This window comes from Mus caroli, chromosome 2 (genome assembly GCF_900094665.2).
Source record: "Mus caroli chromosome 2, CAROLI_EIJ_v1.1, whole genome shotgun sequence".
Taxonomy (NCBI): Eukaryota; Metazoa; Chordata; class Mammalia; order Rodentia; family Muridae; genus Mus; species Mus caroli.
This window is the reverse complement of record NC_034571.1, coordinates 125,444,223-125,459,778: the sequence shown is the minus strand read 5'-3', so window position 1 is coordinate 125,459,778 and position 15,556 is coordinate 125,444,223. Positions and strand designations below refer to the sequence as shown.

The 15,556-nt window shown below is 44.3% G+C and overlaps 1 pseudogene; it reads left to right on the top strand.

Moving 5' to 3' along the window:
• The first annotated feature begins 875 nt into the window (after positions 1–875).
• Positions 876–4,063, top strand: LOC110307100 (annotated as a pseudogene).
• Positions 4,064–15,556: the final 11,493 nt, after the last annotated feature.

The following is a 15,556-nucleotide window of genomic DNA, read 5'->3' as shown; positions in this document are numbered from 1 at the left end:
TTATATGTAAGTACACTGTAACTGTCTTCAGACACTCCAGAAGAGGGCGCCAGATCTCGTTACAGATGGTTGTTAGCCACCACGTGGTTGCTGGGATTTGAACTCTGGACCTTTGGAAGAGCAGTCGGGTGCTCTTACCCACTGAGCCATCTCACCAGCCCTTAAGAACTTTTAAGTGCAGAATTTTCCAAGTATTTTTTTTCTTAGCTTATTTTTATTTAATTTATTTATTTTTGTTTTCTGAGACAGGCTTTCTCTCTGTAGGCCTAGATGTCCTGGACTTCTCTATATAGACACTATTTTTCTTAGTTTATGATGCCAGCTGCCCTCTCTTCCTTAATTAAGTGGCTCGTAACCATTAGCTCACGAGAGCCTGTTCAGTCATAGATGTTGAGCCAAGGGTAGTGCCCAGCGCCTGTTATCCCCAGTGTTAGCAGGTGGGAGCAGGGCAGTCTGTAGTTCAAGGCCAACCTGGTGTTCTGTTTGATGTTTTGTTAATGTAATCTAAACTCAGGTCATCTGGGAAGTGGAAACTTCAAAGTGAGAAGCTGCCTCCATCACCACTGCTCTTTAGACAAATCTGCCGGACATTTCCTTGATTAACGATTGATGTGAGAGGGCCCAGTCTAGTAAGGATACCACCCTTGGGATGGTGGTCCTGAGTTTTTTTTTTTTTTTTTTAAAGGCCAACTAAGAGGGCCAAGGAGCCAGCAGGCAGCACTCCTCCACAGCCTCCACTTCAGATCATGTGCCAGGTTCCTGCCTTCAGTTCCTGCACCAACTTCCCTCAGTGATGGAGTGTGACCTGAAAGCTGTAAGATAAAACAAACCCTTTCCTCCGAAGCTTGCTTTCAGTCGTGGTGCTTACCACAGCAATGGAGAGCAAACTAGAACACCGAAGAACACTGAGCTATGTGAGGTCCCATCTCCAAACCAAGCCACCTCCTGCAAAACCGTACCCAGACATAAAGCAGCTCTCACCCCCTTATCGCTGACTCTCCTTCCCAGAGGCTCTGATTCCGTGGTTTAAGGTTTGAGGATATGTTTATAACAAACTCCCCGGAACACTGATATGGCCTGATTGACCACACTTTGGGAATCGCCACGTTAGCATCACTGATACCACACAGGGAAAAGAAACGTATCTTACTTTTTTAGGAGAATGGAATGATATTGGATTCCCCACTTAAGCCACGCCCATACCACCCCACTCAGGAGAAGAAGAGCAGATGGGTCTAGCATCTGCCTCTGCTGGTGATTATGGGCCCCTTGCATGACCATCCTTGGGACAGTCTGTGGAGACTGAGGGTCTCAGTGAGCTAGTATGAGTCACTGAGCCTATGGCCCACCCACACTGCAGAACCATGTAGACAGTACCTCTACTTCCAGGCTTTTCTGAGCCTCTACAGTGACACAGCTGTACCTTTAGCCACAATACTCCATAGACAACACCACTGAAACACTGCAAGGTGTCAATTTTAGAACCTGGGAAACTGGACTGGAGAGATGGCTCAGTGGTTAAGAGCACTGACTGCTCTGCCAGAGGTCCTGAGTTCAATTCCCAGCTACCACATGGTGGCTCACAACCATCTGTAATGGGATGGGATGCCATGCTCTCTTCTGGTGTGTGTCTGAAGACAGCTACAGGGTACTCATACAATAAACAAACAAACAAATAAATAAAAGAACTAAAACCAAAACCAAAAAAAACCTAGGAAACTATGGAAAGAAGAAATGTTTGGCCAAGGTGCTGATGCTTCCCATCAATAGCATCATGTTGACAGTTGGCTCCCTCCAGCCATACAGCAGACAGAAAGTCAGAGAGTTTGTAGAATTGCCCGGCAATCCATTATCCCTGCTCATGTTGTTTGACTGCCTGGACTCCTTCTACCGACACCTATCTCTAAATCTTGAGCAGCCTAATGAGGCTTCACTGTCCTATCCAAGATAATTGAAGAATAAACTGCTCCTTTTCAGGTCATCCTGGACCAAACATAAGCACCTTGCAATTTGTACCAACCAGGTCCTCAGGCCAGGCTTTGTGGATGCCAGCGGTAGTGATGTCTTGCTCACTGACCTGGTGATGACCAGTCACTATACTCCCGGGGCTGTGAGAAGGAGATTCTTACAGGTTTTAGTGCAGTAGGTCTTTCCAGCTCACTGACAGTGTGGGTGTGTGTTTATGATGCTTTCCTGGATTGTTTCTTTGAAAGGATGGGATAAAATCTGACAGACCTAGCCATGCAGCCAAGTGGGCATAACCTTTTGAGCATTTTTGTGGCCAGAGTACAAGCTAGCGTTGAATGGGGCTAGGTTAGGGGGACCTTGCTAGGGCCACAGCAGTCAGCCATTGGAACCCCAGTCCTGACAGAGCTCCGAGAAGTTCAGAAACTCCAACTAAAATATCTACCTCTTAGGCTGGAGAGATGGTTCTGTAGTGACGAGCACTGACTGCTTTTCCAGAGGTCCTTAGTTCAATTCCCAGCATCCACATGGTGGCTCACAACCATCTGTAATGGGGTCCAATGCCCTCTTCTGGTGAGTCTGAAGACAGAGACAGTGTACTCATATACGTAAAATAAATAAATCTTAAAAAAAGAAAAAGACTCTACCTCTTCATACCACACATCTGGTGCACAAGGAGGAGACGATACTTATTTTGGACCCACCTGGTGGCATTAAGGCCTTCCCCAAAGAGGAGGTCCTTACTAACCTGCAGGTCACCATCTAGGGCCCTGAGGGGAAGCCCTATGCCAGAGGTCTGTTCAGCATGAAGCTCCTACTAGGCAAGGATTTCCCTCCATCCCCATCCAAGGCCCATTCCCTGACTAAGACCTTCCACCCAGATGTGGGTGCCAAGCTGAAATCTTTGCCAACCTGTTCAAGAGGAGCTGGACAGCGGAGCTGGTCATCAAACACGTGTTGCTGACCAAGTGCCCACCACCCAGAGTATAAGGGCCCCTGCTTTTGGAGCACTATGAAGAGTATGCTGCCTGTGTCCTGTCTGTTGACAGATCCATCTGATGTGCAAGTAGCACCAGCAGCTGGAGAGCTGAAACTACCCAGGACTTCACCATGGTACTATAGCCCCCCTACACTGAGCCTATGATCCAAGGGGTCTAGGAGGGGCTGAAGATCCCTGGATGAAAAAGCACTCAGGATAGCAAGTTAAGTTAGCAGCCAAGTGGGCTCTTCTTTATCCTTCCTTCCTTCCTTCCTTCGTTCCTTCCTTCCTTCCTTCCGTCCTTCCTCCCTCCCTCCCTCCCTCCCTTTCTTCCTTCTCCCATTCTATACCCACACACATCTAAGTTATTTAATTTATGGCTGGGTTGGGAGCAGAGCCGCACCTAAACCTGGAGAGCCAATAGGGTCTCCTCTGTCTGATGTAAGACTTTAGGCAAAAAGAAACGGAAAAGCTCAGCTTGCGTCAGGCAGCTCTGAGGACAAGTAAGGCTTGTGCATCCTGAAGAGAAAGGAAGGAGAAAACATTTCATTGTCTACAATTGTTCCCCCAGAGGCAGATTTGAATCAGGAAGCATTTGTTTGATAGAATTTAGAATCAATTTGGAAACAAGGATCTGAGCACGTCTGGGTAGACCATCTAAATCAGGGTACCTGAGATGAGAAGAGGGATTCTGTGGGCTGTTGTCTCTGACTGAGTAAAATGGGAAAGGTGAGCTAAGCACAAGCACGTATCCGTATCCCTTTCTGCCTGGATACAATGTGACCAGCTCCCTGCCATGATGGATGGAGCCCTTCAACTGTGAGCCAAAGTCACTTTTGTCTCACAACAGTGAGACAGAACTCTTTATATGCCAAGTCTCACACAAAAGGCAAAAAAGCCTAATGGATGTATTTGTCCTTACTGGGCATCCTCTAAAGAGCAAATGGATCCCAAGGGCAAATGGAAGGCGTTTCTGGAATCTTGAACAGAAGGCAGCAGCGATGCGAGGAACCACAGTCACCAGCAGCCACAAATGCAAGGAAATGGGGCTCTCAGAACCTCTGGAGGACGGAGGATGGCAGTTCTGCTGACACACTGGCTTCAGCTCAGCAGGAATGATGCTAAACTTCAAGCCTCCAAGCTTGCTGAAATAAGAGGCAAGCGGTTCCCCACTCAAAACACTCCAGGGAAAGTGTCTGACTGGCAGCATGCTATAACTGCTATAACATGCTATAACTGTGTGACTGGTGTGAGGGAAACTTCACAACTGTACATCCAGAGTGGGATGCTCTAAGAGATGCTGAGATATGTACCTTCCTTTTACAGCTCTGTTTTGGCTGGCTTGTTGTTTACTTTTGGGTCTGGAGTATGAAATGTGAATATACTTGTCAGTACCAGGAACTCACATTCTTGGAACCTAGGTGTTAGGACAGTTAAGTATAACATCTAAGAGCTGAAGAAAAACCGTGAGGATTCAGAGGTACCCATGAGCTTACCCAGCATCTCCGTCATCTTGCATGTACACATGCACAGTAAATGAGGGGCCATGGAAAGCTATTTTGTACTTGTCTGTTCCTAGGTCACAGGAAGGAAGGATGCCTGTACCCATACAGAGAAACACTTATCCAAGAAAGAAGCCACTTAGCGCAAGCTAGACCTGTATTGGGTTTTCAAGCCTAAGCTGTTAACTCCCAACAAAGCGTCCTAGATGAATTTGTAATTCTCCTTGGCTGCCTTTAGTGGAAAGATCATACTCAACAACAATCATAAGGTTCTTCAAAATATATATCATATGAAACATTACATACTGTATGACTTATACTAGCAACTATAGGAGCTAGAGAGATGACTCAGGCTTAGGAGCACTGGTTGCTCTTCCAAAGAACCTGAGTTCGATTCCCAGCACCACCATGGTGGCTCACAATTGTCTGTAGTTCTAGTCCAGGGGTTCCATTGGCCTCTTCTGTCCTCCCTGGCCAATGCAGGCATGTGGTCACAGACATACATGCAGTCAAACAAACATATAGTAAAAATAATAGTAACTATGTAAAAACATTACCAATTATTTGGCTTAATTTTCTAGATAATGTTGATGGACACTTGTAGTTTATGTACAAATGTTATTGGAAATAATTTCTAAATAATCTAGGAAAAGTAAAACTTATTTTAAGTATTCCACAAGAATGTTGTTATTAGGGGTGAGATATGGCTTTGCAGTTAAGAGTACTAACTGCTCTTCCAAAGGACCCAGGTTCAATTCCCAGCACACACATGGCAGTTCACAACAGTGTGTAACTCTAGGATCCAACATCTGCCACCCTCTTCTGGTGTGCATGAAGACTACTACAGTGTACACACCTATATAAAATAAATAAATCTTTAAAAAATGTTATTATTAGACATCTTGTAATAAGCTGGGCATGGTGGTACACCCCTTTAACACTAACACTAAGAAGGCAGAAGCAGGTGGATCTTTGTGAGTTTGAAGCCAGTCTGGTCCAAAGAATGAGTTCCAGGATAGCCAGGGCTATGTATAGACCCTGTCTCAAAAACAAGCAAAAGAAAACAAAAATAAAATAAAACCCATTGTAATAAATACATTTTAAGTGAAAGAAAAGGGGATCTTATTTACATTCTTAGCAGCAGTTTGAAAGATTAATTCATTCCATTAAATATTTTATTAATTATTTGAGAAACTTGTACAATGTGGTTAGAAATATATAGATGTACAAAGGAGCCTTTAAATACCTCTAAACATCAAGAAAAAATAAAAATGGGATGGGGAACTAAACAGAAACTTCTTAAAATATGAATTACAAAGGGCTAAGAAACATGTTTTGATGTGTTCAACATCTTTAGCAATTTGGGAAATGCAAAGCAAACCTACTGTGGGATTTCCCCAGTCAGAATGGATAAGACAAAAACAACAACAAAAAAGTGTCAAGTGCTGATGAGAACATGGGAAAAGGAACACTTCATTCACTGTTGATGGGAGTGGAAACTGGTGTAACCACTATGGAAACTGACATCAGGGTTCCTCAGAAAACTATAAGTGGATCTGCACATGATCCAGCCAAACCACTCTAAGGCACATACCCAAAGGGCTCTGTATACTACTATAGAGAAACTTGTTCATTCGTGTTTACAGATGCTCTATTCACAACAGCCAGGAAGTGGAAACAGCATAGATACCAATCAACTGATGAGTGGATTCTGAAAATGTGGAGCATTTACACAATGCAATATTATTTCACTGTTAAGAAAATAAAGATTATGAAATCTGTAGGTATACAGAGGGAGCTAGAGACAGTCTTACAGTCTATAGTTCTAGTCCAGGAGATCTGTCCAAGACTCTCTTCTGACCTCTATGAACATGGACACACACACAAACACACACACACACACGGACACACACACACACGGACACATGGACACTGAAGACACAAACACACACAAAAGCACATTCCCATCTTCCAGTCAGATTTTCAGAAAATGTCAAAGCACCATTAAGTGTCTCCCTGGCATGGGACTCCTTTAAACAGTGGATGGAGCCTTTGAAAAATAAACACCAGGGCCTTGTAAACTATATATCTAACCTATAAATAAATAGAGCAGCAGGCATCAAACTACTAGAAGTCAAAAATGTCAGGTCTCCCCTCTAACCCAAAGGTAGAGTGGAGAGGCCCAAGTGTGTGGCCTCGCCTGTCTAGCAGGATGTTGGTTTGTTTGGAGTCAGTCAGTCCCTCCTTGCTTGGGCTTTCTCACTTTATCTTGCCTGGAGGGTTCAAGGGTAACCAGCTGCACAAAGCTGCCGGCTTTGCATTTTCAGTCTTTGGTTTTATTACTGTCTTTTAAGACAAAGTCTCCACAGAATCTCACACTGTAGCCCAGGCTGGCCTTGAGTTCACTATATTCACTATATAATATCTCAGTCTAGCTTTGAGCTTGTGACACTTTTCCTTCCCTAGCTCCCAAATTGAGAGACTGCAGGCAGGAGCCATGAAGCTAGGCTCTACCTCCCTCTCACGCTGTCCTGTGTGACACTACTTTGATCCCACCAAGAGAATCTAGATTCATCATCTGTACGTCTTTCACTCAACTTATCACGCCTGCAGAGTCTCTTGCCACACAGAGGACATACGTTCCGGAGGTGTGGGTGTGGTATGTTTGTGAAGGCAGACGTCTGCCTGCCCTATCATTATTCAGATCATTTTCTTGACTCACTCACAGGTGGAGTAGAGGAACAGCTCCCATGGCCCGAGGGGGCTTCTGAGTCCTCTCTTCTGAGTTCAGGAGACACAGTGCGGAGGAAGAGTGCTCGAGCAATTTTTCAGCAGTACGTGGTCTTTTGAAGGCTGAACTTAGATATGGATGGGTTGGGTGTTGCCAAAAAACAGAAGGAAGGGGAGAACAATACAGTGATGGAAGGTATCTTTGGGCTAAGTGCAACACTTGTTTTTGTTTGTTTGTTTTTGTTTGTTTGTTTTTTGTTTGTTTGTTTTTTAAAAAACTCTTTCAAACAGAAAGTTTGGTTCTGGGAGGGGGAGGGGTGTGGAATGAGCTCCACATGAGATCCAGGGCTATCGCTAGCAGCAGGTATGTGGGGGGTGTGGCTGATTCTCCAAGCACTGCCTGCTTTGTTGGCTTTCTCCTATGCCTTGCTGCTGTTAACCTGAGCAAGGCTCCTCTCCCATTCGTTGTAACTCCATTTCTGCACTTAACATATTTTGGGGGTCCAAGGAGGACTTGAGGTTATCAAGGTGTGGCTCTTTATCCACAATCCTTACATTCTCTGTGCCGGTTCCGTGTTAACAAAGGATTACTTTCCACTCTACAGTGCACCAAGAGAAGGGATCTTCTTCAATCTTGCTCAAAGCTGTACAAACACATTCAAAAGGCTAGAGACATTTTTACTCTTTGTTTGTTTGTTTTTGTTTTTCGAGGTAGGGTTTCTCTGTGTAGCTCTGGCTGTCCTGGAACTCACTCTGTAGACCAGGTTGGCCTCAAACTCAGAAATCCACCTGTCCCCAGAAGATGTTCCAATTGGTAATAAGGACACATGCTCCACTATGTTCATAGAAACTTTAATAATAATAGCTAGAAGCTGGAAAGAACCCAGATGTCCCTCAACAGAGGAATGGATACAGAAAATGTGGTACATTTACACAATGGAGTACTACTCAGCTATTAAAAACAATGAATTTATTAAATTCTTAGGCAAATGGATGCATCTGGAGGATATCATCCTGAGTGAGGTAACCCAATCAAAAAAGAACACACATGACATGCACTCACTGATAAGTGGATATTAACCCAGAAACTTAGACTACCCAAGATACAATTAGCAAAACACATGAAACTCAAGAAGAGGGAAGACCGAAGTGTGGATACTTTGTTCCTTCTTAGAATGGGGAACAAAATACCCATGGAAGGAGTTACAGAGACAAAGATCGGAGCTGAGACAGAAGGAAGGACCATTCAGAGACTGCCCACCTGGGAATCCATCCCATAAACAACCACCAAACCCAGACACTATTGCATATGCCAGCAAGATTTTTCTGACAGGACCCTGATATAGCTGTCTCTTGTGAGGCTATGCCAGTACCTGGCAAATACAGAAGTAGATGCTCACAGTCATATATTGGATGGAACACAGGTCCCCTAAAGAAGGAGCTAGAGAAAGTAACCAAGGAGCTAAAGGGGTCGGCAACCCTAAAGGAGGATCAACAATATGAACTAACTAACTAGTACCTCCCAGAACTGTGTCTCTAGTTGCATATGTAGCAGAGGATGACCTAGTCAGCCATCAATGGGAGGAGAGGCCCTTGGTCTTGCGAAGATCATATGCCCCAGTACAGGGGAATGCTAGGGCCAGGAAGCAGGAGTGGGTGGGTTGGGGAGCTGGGCAGGGGGAGGGTATAGGGGACTTTTGGGATAGCATTTGAAATGTAAATGAAGAAAATATCTAATAAAAAAACAAAAACAAAAAGAAATCCACCTGCCTCTGCCTCCAAGTGCTGGGATTAAAGGCATATGCCACCACTGCCCTGTGAGACATTTTTAATTCTCATAGTATTTGTACTGGCTGCTTTTGTGTGTCAACTTGACACAGGCTGGAGTTATCACTGAGAAAGGAGCCTCCCTTGAGGAAGTACCTCCGTGAGATCCAGCTGTAAGGCATTTTCTCAATTAGTGATCAAGGGTGGGAGGGCCCATTGTAGGTGATGCCATCCCTGGGCTGGTAGTCTTAGGTTCTATAAGAGAGCAAGCTGAGAAAGCCAGGGGAAGAAAGCCGGTAAGTAACATCCTTCCATGGCCTCTGCATCAGCTCCTGCTTCCTGACCTGCTTGAGTTCCAGTCCTGACTTCCTTGGGTGATGAACAACAATGTGGAAGTGTAAGGCGAATAAACCCTTTCCCAACTTGCTTCTTGGTCATGATGTTTGTGCGGGAATAGAAACCCTGACTAAGATAGTACTTGAGAAAAATTTAAATGTATTTTATACCCAGTGCTGCTCCTCACCTTGTATTTCCCAAGGTGGGCACAGTAACACCTGCCTTCCTCTGTCTTAGAAGTAACTGAGATTTCTCCTATCCAGAGGTGTCAAAGGCTTCCAGCCCCGTGAAGTGGATGGGTTATCATTATGGTGGAGGGGACATGACTCCAAGACCAGAATGTAAAGAACCATGCCAGGATCTCTGGAGAAACTCATTCCCTACCCCAGTCTCTTCCCTTTTGAGGAAGCCCAAGCTGAGACACAGGTGCTGTGCACAGTTGCGGGTAACAGCCCAGCTGAGTTCCTAGCCAACAGCCCAGAGGCACTAAGCTCATAGCCAACAGCCCAGAAGCACTACCATCAGGATGCTTAGATGGTGCTTGTTAGCTAGTGGATGCTGTTTGAGGCTTCTCAGATGAGACCCAGGCACCATGCGGAAGAGGTAAACTGTCCTTCTGTGCTCTTTGCAATCTCCTGACTCAAGGGATGCAGAATCACAATAAAGATGGTGGTTGATTCAGGAGTTGGTTTTGGTGTGGCAATCGTAGTTAGTATTTTGGTATGATAAAACGCTTTTAAATTCTATTTATTTATAATTTTGGACAGAGCCTTATGTAGTAGCCCAGGCTAGCCCTAAACTTGCAATCTTGCTTCCAGCTGCTAATTGCTGGGATCATAGGCATGTGCTACCATGCCTTGCTTGGCAGATGTGTTTACCAGAAGCCACAACAACCATAACAAGATGCCCCCGAATTATTACTGTCCTCCTCATCATCATCATCAATTACATTTGTCCTTTGACAATGTGATACATGTATATAATTCATTCCCTGCATCAGTCTCCTTTACCTTCCTCCCAACTCTGCCCCCCTTCTCCCTTCCCATTTCTAAACTCAAGTCACTTTGTGTTGTCTTGTGACTTGCTGTATTTTAGCAGGGCTGTCTCTGTGACTGGGAATGTCCAACTATCCACTGGAGCTTAGTGGGCTCTCCAATGTGCACAGAGGTGAGCACAATGACTTCCCCTCTTCCAGAACCTACAGTGGCCAAGAGTTCAGTAGTAACAGGTAAGGTGCCAGGGCTGTGCCACTCCTGTGGCTGACGGTTGTCAGGGTCAGGGTCAGTCCTGTGCAGGCCCCAGAGTAGATAACATTGGCTGGTGTGAGTTCATGTTTTCAATGGCTTTGTCATGCCCAGAAAACTACATTCTTCCCCTCCCCTCCTCTCCCCTCCCTTCCTCTCCCCTCCCCTCCCTCCCTTCCTCCCTCCCTCCCCCCCCTCTCTTTTTCTTTTCTTTTTTTTTTTCTTTTTCTTTTCAAGACAGGGTTTCTCTGTGTAGCCCTGGCTGTCCTGAGTTTCTCTCTGTAGACCAGGCTGGCCTTGAACTCAGAAATATGCCTGCCTTCCAAGTGCTGGGATTAAAGGTGTATGCCACCACTGCCTGGCTCCCCTCCGTCTTTCTTGATGCTCACTGAACCTTATGGGGAGTGGCAGGCATGTATTGTTTTGTGCTTATGAATACACTGTCTCTGTCTTCAGCCATACCAGAAGAGAGCAACAGATACCATTACAGACAGTTGTGAGCCACAATGTGGTTGCTGGGATTTGAACTCAGAATCTCTGAAAGAACAGTCAGTCCTCTTAACCGCTGAGCCATCTCTCCAACCCCAGACATGTATTATTTAAAGCTGAGCCTCAACCATCACTTGCCATGCTGGGAAACCACAATTTTTTCATTCACCTCTGTTTACTGCAAAGAGAGATTTTTTTTTTCAATTAAGGCCAAGAGTAGCATTTGTCCAGTTTATATTTCTTTAATTTTAGTATTACGTTTATTATATATGTGGGCATGGGTGCACTGTGGTATGCATGGGGAGGTCAGAAGACAACCTGTTGGACTCCATTTTTCTTCTATCATGTGAGTCCAGATCCTCAAGCTTGGAGGCAAGCACTTTTACCCACAGAGCTGTCTCACCATTTCTCCACTAATTTTCTTTGGGGACTAGGAGAGAATATCAGATGCCCTAGAGCTGGAGTTACATATAGTTGTAAGCTTATGTGTGGAGGCTGGAAGCTGAGCCATGATTCTAACCTTTTGAGCTCCATTCTAACCTGAAGAGAATTAAGACACACTGTTTAGGGGAAGCCATCCTTGTAATATGTCTATGACTAAGATCCAGGTCCCATTAGACCTGGTGTGTACAACTGTCTCTTGAAAGAGCTGGCTTTCAACAGTTATCACAACCTCTAAAATGAACCCCGGTACAATACTCACACCAGGAATGGGTGACAAGCAGATACTTTTTAAAAAATGTCTGGAGTGAAGAGAGAGGTTTTTTTCGTTTATGACCTAGATACTGTCCACCACTTCATCTCTCCTCTCTGTTTCTCATGCTGCAGGTTGTCATCTTTGGTGGCTATGCATTTATAGCTAAATCTAAAGGAGAGCTCTCAGACAGTTACAGGATAAATAAATTCTGTCCACTTGTATTTATTGTCAGCATCAGATGGTATGTCAATGGCATTTGCCTAAGCATCTCTGCCATTCCTTCACATCATCCTCCCACCTAGAAATGGAATTTAGTTTTCAATTTGGGCTGAGCTGTGTAAATGGTTTTGTCTAATGGAACAAACAGGCTGTAAAGCAAGGCTTGGAAAATGCTTATGTATTTGATTCATCTGTTGCTGGAAGTTTCCTGCTATCGTTGGAACAAGCCCCTATTCTATTACCCTCTATCTCCTTTATGGGTTCTCCCTGTCCATTCCTATCCTAGACTCAAACTTATTATCCTGAATGGATGTAAATGATGAATTGGATTTTCTGTTCTCTCTCTCTCTCTCTCTTTCTCTCTCTTGTTTTTGTTTGTTTGGGTTTTTTTTTTTTTTTTTTGCTTTTGAGCCATAGAACAAACTGCTGGGATTGCAGATGTGAGTCAACACATCTGGAATTGTTCCTGTTATCTTACATTTGTCCTTCCAGATCCAATCTTTTTCTTTCTCTGTTCTATTCTGGGTCCTCGATGCTAAGCTCTGAGGTCTGCTTTGATGGGCATTATCTTCTGGCTTCCATTTTAGAGTCAGTCAAAAATGGTTCTGACTGAGAGGAGTAAGACTACAGAATTAGTGTTCTGAGGTTCTCCCTACAGATGTCTATAGCTTGGCTGTGTCCTGCTGGAAGCAGTACAACATAGAGGTCACTATTTTCTTTACCTGTAATGGTGACTTCCCAGTATGCCTTCAGGTTTAAGGGTATAAATAGTTCTTTGCTCTTTCTAGCCCCATTGCACTAAACTATCCAAAATGGTTTCCCCTCATCATCACACACTGTTGTAAAAGGTCTATGAAATTCCCCATCTCACTTTTGTATAACACAGCCAGCCAGGAGACTAACATTTGCATTATTTAAAGGAATCCCTACTATATCTACAAGATTTGTGACAACCATTGATTTAGATCATCCATGATTTCAACAACTTTAGGCATCAAAACATACCATGAGCCTTTTGATAAGGGGTCAGCTATGGTCTATTCCATTTTGAATGTACCATATAATCCCAATTTTCGCCTAAACTAGCAATTGCCACCTCTCAAAAGGCCAAGTGTCAGAATTAAAGAATACTTAGTACCAGGTGCATCATGTTATCAAGGCTGACCAATGTGAGGAGTGGGTGCAGCTGCTGCCCCAAGATGGCACCCGGGATAGCTGCCAGGTCTTATGACCTGCACCTGACTTCCTCATTACCTCAGACTTAGCCACATCCCAGCCGCCTGCACTGCGCAGACGCCATGCCTCGTCAGCTCACCTGAGGTGTCGTCATTTGCTGTGAACCAATGGGCTGCCATTACGTGACTGGGGTGATTGGGAGGAGTCAGTAGGGTATTTAAGGCGTGCCCCTGGGTTGTTCAGGGGATTCCTGTTCCTGCATTGCAATGTGAAGTGTTCCTGAATAAACCTGCTTGAAGAAGGACAACGTGGTGTTGCGTCTTTCCTGCTGGTCGGGGTGGATGCGACAGACCAACTCCAGGAGCTGTGCTGAATTGCCATATGATGGACTTAGATGACCCATCCTTTCCTGACCTTTCTCCCAGATCTGCACTCTGGGTACTTGCCTCTTGGACATGACATCTGCTGTGGCTTGGCCAAGGTGTCTATCTATCTGGCTTCTGCCCCTTGACCTTTTTCTGTGGCATTTGGATAACATAACACTTAACACCTTTAGATTTCTTCCTCTAGACCCCTAGTATTACCACATACTTTCCCTGCCATCTAAAGGCACTTGGGGCTCTTGAAAAAAGAAAAGATAGAACTAATTTTAACATCTATGTGTCAGGCCTTTCCTGTGAATTATTTCGGTTACTGTTGTTGCATTAAAAGGTACCACTAAAGTATAATAACTTTAGATAACCATGTAATTCTTCTGGAATCTGTTGAGCATCAAGGTTTCAGACAGGAAGGAGAATGATTTGTCTCTGCTACAGGAAGTCTGGACCTCAGTTGGAAAGACTTGAAGCTTGAAGGGACTTGACAGGTGCTGGCTGGAATCATCTGCAGTTTGTTTCTTTGGTTACAAGACAGTGAAATCAAGCTGACCTGAAAACTTCCTGCTGATTAGCTTTTATGGTGCTAGTAAGTACCATGTAAGCCATCTAGCATAGAAAAGACATCAATGGTACAGCTACACCCAACTCTGAGCGCTAAAATACTGACGTACCAGGTAAAAATGCCCTCACAGATGCAATAGTGGCATAAAGGTTACAGGTGTAACCAAATAGTTTGGGATTTGATTTGAGGCCTGCTCCACAGGAAGGAATTTGGGCCTGATACTATAACCTGGTCAAAAAGCCCATGAGTTAAGAGGTTATAGGCCCTAAGGAGGAACCTACCAATGTTGGTTTACTAAATGACACACTGTTGAAATTTTAACCTAAATATGTCTGCTTATTCCCATACGTTAGTGCTGCTCTCAACTTTGGCTTAAGAAACTTCGTTCTGCAGTTGTCAACAACGAATTTGGACTCATAACTAGTTAAAGTGAAAAGAAATATTTATTGAGTTTTCAACCCCAAGTGGACCATCTATATCAATACTTTCACCCAAAGCTCAGGGAACATCTCAGAAGAGGATTCGAAAGAACATAATAACTGGAGTCCGAGAGGTGCTGTGAAATGATGTTTGGGAACATGACATGACCAGTGCACACATGAACTCTTTCTCAAGATCAAGTCAACAAGAGCGATCAACCTTTCAGTGGACATGACTAATTGGGCTCAATGGATTACTAACAACCGAAGAGAAAAGGATGTACAAGGAGAGGGAGACTTATTCTAGGTGCTGAGGGAGTAGGATCGAGAGTCTGGATTACTAGGAAGACTGGGATGGGGAGTTAGAATCCAAATGATCATGATCACTCTTTACATGTAGAAAACTGTCAAGGAATAAGTAAAGAGTAATTCTACTAGGAAGAGGAGGAGGAGGAGCAGAGAGATGGGGTGCACTTCTTTAATCTCTGCCCATGGAAGGTAGAGGCAGTTAGAGGCCAACCTGGTCTACAGAGTGAGTTCCTGAACAGACAGAGTTACACAGAGAAATGCAGCCTCGAAAAACAAAAACAAAAAAGACATGGGTCGTGGTTAAAAGCATTTACTGCTCTTGTAGAGGCATGAAGGTTACAGGTGTAACCAAATAGTTTGGGATTGGATTTGAGGCCGGAGATCAGTTCTCATAACCGACATGGTGACTTACAACCATTTGAACTTCAGTTCCAGGAGACTCCGATCCTCTTTTGATCTCTGTGGGCACTAGGAATGCACATGATGCACATAAGCACATGCATACAGACCACTCATATACACACAATAAAATAATCTGAAAACTGGGTGTGGTGGCATAGACCTATAATCCCACACATGGGAGGTGGAGTCAGGTGGATCAGAAGCTCAAGGTCATTTTCAGGTACATCGTGAGTTCAGAGTCAGCTGGAGACACACAAGTTGCTGGCTCTAGCCATAAGAAAGAAAAAAGGGTCTTCAATTCTATTCCATTGGTCTACTTGTCTGTCACTATACCAGTACCATGCAGTTTTTAATCACAATTGCTCTGTAGTAAAGCTTTAGGT